At 35.8% G+C, this 7030-nt stretch overlaps 1 pseudogene; it reads left to right on the top strand.

Annotated features, from left to right (window-relative positions):
• Window positions 1–4577: 4577 nt before the first annotated feature.
• On the top strand, window positions 4578–5005 carry LOC129151127 (protein cornichon homolog 4-like; annotated as a pseudogene).
• Window positions 5006–7030: the final 2025 nt, after the last annotated feature.

Genomic DNA, 7030 nt, shown 5'->3' on the forward strand with positions numbered 1-7030 from the left:
CATCTGGGGGGAAAAAAAAGACAAGGAACTGTTATAAGACAGTATGTATTTATTGCCCCCCAAAATGGTGCAAATATCATGTGCCAAGGGACTTTAATGGAAGGAAAAATTCCTTCCTGCTAGGAGGTTGGGAAGAGTTTGTGGACCAAGTGGGATTTGAGCTAGACTTATTTCTGAATTAGATTAGATCGGTGGGGAGAAAGGGAAAGTGATTTCCAGCCTTCCCAGCCTGGAGAAGCAGCAAGTGCTATGGCTGAAAGATAGGCAAGTACAAGGCTCCTTTCTAGCCTAGATGAATAAACCCATTTGACCAGATTGGAGGCTTTGTGGGCAATTCAGGGAGTTAGACTGAAATGACAGATTGTAGCCAGGTTGGAAGGTCATCTATCAAGCTTAGAAATGTTTAAGACATTTTAGATATTTATTGAAGATTGTCTACTTTTGTAATCATAGCATTTTAAAATATGATTCCAAAAACTGTCTTTGTCTTGGGACAGTTTATGGAAGCAAATATTTAAAGAAAACTATCTAAGAAATCAGAATTACATACTTCAAGTTTCTTATAACTTCTAAAATATATATGCAAAAATAAAAATATATATGCAATGTTTATAGCAGAAAACAAATGAAAAAAAACTAAATGCTCATTTATAAGAAACTGATTAAATGAGTGCACATCCATAAATGAATTACCATGTACCCATTAAAATGATGCATTCTATATTTACTAAAAAAAGACCTTACTAAAGTCTGTTTGTTGCCCTAACTGGTTTGGCTCAGTGGATAGAGCATCAGCCTGCGGACTGAAGGGTCCCAGGTTTGATTCTGGGCGGGGGCATGTACCTTGGTTGTGGGCACATCCCCAGTGAGGGGTGTGCAGGAGGCAGCTGATTGATGTTTATTTCTCATCGATGTTTCTAACTCTCTATCCTTCTCCCTTCCTCTCTGTAAAATAAATAAATAAATAAAATAATAAAAATAAATAAAGTCTGTTAAGTAAAAAATATACACACATATGTACATCTGTGTACACACTCACACACAAATGTAGCTGCTTAAATAAATGTCAATTTAAAAGTTCTTGGAGAGTATATATCAAACAGGTAACAGTTGGTATCTCTGAGTGATGGGATTACTGGTGACTTTTATTTTCTGTTTTATACATTTATGAATTTTCAGAATTCAGAAATTCTGTCTTACTCATCCTTCATTTTTCTTTTTTAAATTCCAAAAAGTGTGTTGATTTATAATGATAAAAACATTGTCTTTTGAAAAATAAAAAAGACATTTCAGCTACATTTTCAGTTACTGGAACAAAAACAGAATTTTATTTTTAAAAAAAACAAAACACCTGAAAATACTAGTTTTCACTTACAAAAAGAAAAAAAAAGCCTCTTTTTTTTCACTAACCAATAATCCAACAATAAAGTTGTCTTTCTTCATTAACAAACAGCATTTTGAGAGGAGTTACTACCATATTTGTGAAATTTTCAGAACTTCTTAATATATTAATTTATAAAAGAAAATGGAATCTGGGAAGTAACTACTTTTAAATGGAGGTTACCATGGGGACAATATACATGTGTTCAAAGAAGTTTTAAAATGTATCTACATTTTCAAATAAAATAAAATATATACAGCTGGAAGAAATCTTCGTTATTTTGAAAGCTGGGAGCAGATTTCCTTCTAGGTAATAAAGAGCCCCTCTCCCTTTTTGTATCAAAACATTCTGGTGGACTGATTTGGCCATGGATTATGTTAATGGCAGAGGTGGCTGGGAGTGGGATAGACTTGCATTGTCCTGAATAGTAAAATAAGAAGTTACTGAACCTACCCAGGCAAAGAGGTACAGAGACTCGGGAGAGAATGGCAACAAACTCCAGAGCACAGAGGGAGAGACTGCTGTAGGAATAACCAAGGGATCTTAAAGAACAGGAAAGCCACGTGCTCCAGTCAACGTGGCTGTCTACGGGGATGGCACTGTGCTGTGGTGTAATCCCTCCCTGAAATCTTGAATGTCTCTTTTACTCTAAAAGTTGATGATAAATCTAGGTTTAAATGGGTAGCATTTCAGAAAGAAAGGACTAGACTCTGACCTAGACTCTTGATTCCAATAATTACAGGCTATTGTTGTTCCTTGTGATTAAGCCCCTATCCCAGTGGTCGGCAAACTCATTAGTCAACAGAGCGGCAAACCGCGGCTTACGAGCCGCATGTGGCTCGCGAGCTGCAGTATGCCGACCACAGGACTAGAGTGATGTTCAGCAGGGTAACAACATGCTGGGAAGAGAATATGCCCAGGAGGCAACACTCAGTGCAGAGAGGGAGGTCAACCAAAATGGCAGGGTAGGTAAACGCAAACACCTGTTCTTCCATAAAAAGATGGAAAAATCAAGCCAACAGTCAGAACTAACTTAGTCAGAACTCTGGTTATCAATCAAAGGTCAATAACACCTAAGTGAGTTCTGAATGAAAGAAAGGCAACTTTAAAATGGTAGGAGAGCTTGGTGGCATTTCTACTTGCCCTTGCCCCACCATGTCCCCAGCTCAGTGGCTGTCGTGAAGATGGCAATCCACATTCCCAGCGTGGAACTCTAGTCCCCAGCTCTAGAAGGAGCAGAGCAGACTTTATTTTAAAATAACTGTTTGAAAGCCTAACACAATGTACTTGTCTTTATTTTACCTAACTCAGAACTCATTCAGAGTAGGAAAGGCAGCAGGCATTCCTCAAAAGCATTGTATGGCAAGCAAACAGCCCACAGCCCTCTGGGATAAAATATCACAGTTAAGACATACACTAGGATGCTAAAGCTTGGGAGGAAAAGTGAGGGGAAGAGTATCCATAGGAAATTAGGACATTCAACAGCACCTGTATATATTCAGGAATTTAGAAAGCAACACACATGCCCAGGGCAGGATGCAGACTCAGAAAATACCTAATACGACCCTAAGTTTACACCTCTAGGAAATACCTAGGCTCAGTGCAAGCATGAAGTGAGGGTTACAACAGAATTGTAAATGGCCTGGCTAAGCTTGAGGGAGTACTCCAGCACAGAGCCAATTTGCAAAGTCCAGGGGAGTTTTTTTGTTGTTGATTTGAACAGTTTCTTTAGTCCTTCCTTCCTTCCTTCCTTCCTCCCTTCCTTCCTTCCTTCCTTCCTTCCTTCCTTCCTTCCTTCCTTCCTTCCTTCCTTCCTTCCTTTCTTTCTTTCTCTTCCTTTCTTTCTTTTCTTTCTTCCTTCCTTCCTTCCTTCCTTCCTTCCTTCCTTCCTTCCTTCCTTCCTTTCTTTCTTTCTTTCTTTCTTTCTTTCTTTCTTTCTTTCTTTCTTTTCCTTCCTTCCTTCCTTCCTTCCTTCCTTCCTTCCTTCCTTCCTTCCTTCCTTCCTTCCTTCCTTCCTTCCTTCCTTCCTTTCTCTTTTATTCTCTTCTCTCTCCCTTTCTCTTTCTCTCTCTCACTCTCACTCTCTTTCTCTCACTCTCACTCTCTTTCTCTCTGGTGCCTTATGTTCAAGGAAATCTTTGTCTAAACACTAGCTGAATATAAGGTAAAGGAACAGAGACTTCAAAGACAACACACCAAAAATAAAATTCGCAAAAACTGTTAAGAAAGGTCACTAAACAAACAGCTATAGTCTGCAGCAAGCAAGAAAAGCAAACCCTGAGATGAAGAAAGAATCTGATTTCTAGAGTAACTACATTATAATATTTAAAATGTCCAGTCTTCAACAAAATATTATGAAGCATGCAATGAAACAAGAAAATATGGCCTATTCACAGGAGAAATTAACAGATATGGTCCCTGAGGAAGAACAGATTTGGACTTACCAAGCAAAGATTTTACATCAACTGTCTCTAATACATTCAAAGGGCTAAAGAAAACTGGGAGGAGGGTATGTGACCAAATAGAGCATTTCAATAGAGATAAAAATTATAAAAAGGATTCAGACAAATTCTAAAGCTGAAAAGTGTAATAATGGACATGAAAAAACTCACTAGAAGATGTTAACAACAGATAAGCAGGCAGAAGAGTAAGTGAACTTTAGGACCAGGCAATTAAATTATCCAGTCTCAGGAGTAAAAAGAAAAAAATTACAAGAGCCTAAGAGATCTATAGGACACCGTCAAGCATACCAATATATCCATAATGAGATTCTCAGAAGGACAAGAGAAAAACACTTACAGAGAATATCAGAAGAAATAATAGCCAAAACCTCCCAAATTTGAGAAAGATAGGAATCTACATTTTCAGGGAGCTTACTTACCCCACGGAAGATAGCACAAAGAAATCCACACAAAGACACATTATAATGATACTATTAAGGAACAAAACAGAAAATCTTGAAAGCAGCAAGAAGAAAGCAATTCATTTTGGACAATGAATCCTCAATAAGATTAGCATCTCTCTCATCAGAAACCACAAAGGACAAAAGATAGTAGGATAACATTTTTAATGTCCTGGAAGAAAAGAACTGTCAACCAAGAATTCTATATTCAACAAAGCTTTCTTTTTAAAATGGAGAAATGAAGGGGCACCAGAGCCGGTTTGATGGAAGGATCAGTGGTCGAGGAGGATGAGGATGGAGGCAGTGGTGTTTGTCTTCTCTGTCCTTGACTGTTGCTCGTTCATCTTCCTCTCAGTATACTTCATAATTACATTGTCTGATTTAGAATATGATTGATTACATTAATGCTAGGTCATGTTGCTTGACATTAAGCAAGTAGGTAATTACAGAATTACCAGATTGGCCATACCGCTGTCACTGAATTAATGCTCATTTCATCGCACTGGTTCATCTTCCTTCTCAACTTGCCTGTTGCTACTTGGAATATCTATCAGTTCATTATGGTGCCAAGTCGTGACATGGGAGTGTTTGATCCAACAGGAATAAAGAATCGAGGACAGCTGAAGTCACACATAAAATAAGCCATGATCACGGTTGGTTTCCACTTGCTCTGTTTCTTCATGTGTCTTTAAAGCATGATGTTAGCTTTGATAAATGGCTGAAGCTGGAGAAGCAATGGTTGAAGTCAACCTACACTACAGTGCACAGATGAGGAGCCAGACACTACTTAAATCATCCTTAGAAATGTAATCACAGCAATATATTTTTTCCTCTTTGAACAAAAAATGTTTTTGCTATATTTTTACCATATAAAATATTTAAAAAACAAAAAGTGGATAAATGAAGACATTCTCAGATGAACAAAAGCTGATGGAGTTAGTTGCTGGTAGACCTGTTCTACAAGAAATGCACCACAAGGAAGGGAGTGCTTCAGGCTGAACAAAAGGACACTGTACAGTAACTTGAAGTCATGTGAAGAAACAAAGAGCCCTTGAAAAGGTAAATACTTTTGTATTTATGTAGGTAAATACATACGCCAATGTTATTTTACTTTTAGTTCATATCTGCTCTTTTTATTTCCGAAATGATTTAAAAGGCAAAGGTATAAACATAATCATAAATCTATGTTAACAATGACACAATGTATAAAGATGTAATGTGTGACAATAATAACAGAGTATTATTATTATACTATGGAACTATACAGAGGGTATAAACTATACAGGAGCAGAGTTTTTATATGCTCTTGAAGCTAGATTGGTATTAATGAAAACAAAATTGCTATAAATTAAGATTTTAAGTATAATCCCCAAGGTAACCACAAAGAAAATATCTTTAAATATATCCCCAGCCCCCCAAAAAAAGGAAATAAGAAAAGAATAAAAAAAGCACTATAAAAAATCAACTAAACACACAAAAAAGGCAATAATGGAGGAAATAAAGAACAAAAAAGTACAGGGCATAGAGAAAAAAATAGCAAAAGGCAGAAGTAAGGCCTTCCTTAGCAATTAATTTAAATGTAAATATATTAAATTCTCCAATAAATAGGCAGAGATTGGCAGAATTTATTTTTTTAAACTATGATCAAACCATATGCTGTCTACAAAAGACCCACTTTAGATCCAATGACAAATAGCTTGAAAGTAAAAGATTAGAAAATGATATTCCATGCAAATAGAAACCAACAAAGAGGTGGAGAGTCCACACTAATGTAAGACAAAATTGACTTTAATTGTCTCTTGCTACAAGAGACAAAAACAGGACATTAGACATGATAAAAGAATCAGTTTATTAAAATATATAATAATTATAAAAATATACACACCAAACATTAGAGCCCCAAATATACTAGTATGATTCAAACATTGACACAACTGAAGGGAAGCAGAGACAACTCTATAATAATAGTTGGAGACTTCAATACCTCACTTTCCATAACGGATAGAAAACCTAGACACAAGATCAAAAAGAAAATAAAGGACTTTAAGAGTACTAAAGCCAAATTGATCTAACTGAATATGTATAGAGCACTCCATCCAACAAGAGCAGAATACACACTTTTCTCAAGTCCACATGAAATATTCCCCAGGATGCACTATATGTTAGGCCACAAAAAATGTCTCAATAAATTTAAAAATGTTGAAATGATATGAAGTAGTTTCTCTAAAGACAATGGAATAAAGCTATAAATCAGTAACAGGAAAACTGGAAAGTTCACAGATGTGTGGAAATTAAACAACATACTCTTAAACAACCAATGGCCAAAGAAATCACAAGGGAAAATAGAAAACCTTAGAGATGAATGAAAGCAAAAATACACCATACCAATACATATCGGATGTGGCAAAAGCGCATGTGCTCAGAGAGAAATTCATAGCAGTAAATGCCTATAACAAAAACAAAACAGAGACCTCAAAACCATCTATCTTTACTCCTTAAAGAACTAGAAAAAAAAGAGCAAACTAAATCCAAAGCTGGGAGAATAATATCTTTAAAATAAATAATATCTTTAAAATAAAGTGTATTATTCTTTTTTATTCATGTATTTAAACATTGTTAAACTATAATATTATTATTCATTTTTACAACAGACCTATATACAGGTATAATTTTTTTCCTTTTTCAGTAAGTACATTAATATAGTTAAAATATTTATCTATTACTTTTATCCATATTTGTATTGTACT

The sequence above is a fragment of the Eptesicus fuscus genome, chromosome 2 (genome assembly GCF_027574615.1).
Source record: "Eptesicus fuscus isolate TK198812 chromosome 2, DD_ASM_mEF_20220401, whole genome shotgun sequence".
Taxonomy (NCBI): domain Eukaryota; kingdom Metazoa; phylum Chordata; class Mammalia; order Chiroptera; family Vespertilionidae; genus Eptesicus; species Eptesicus fuscus.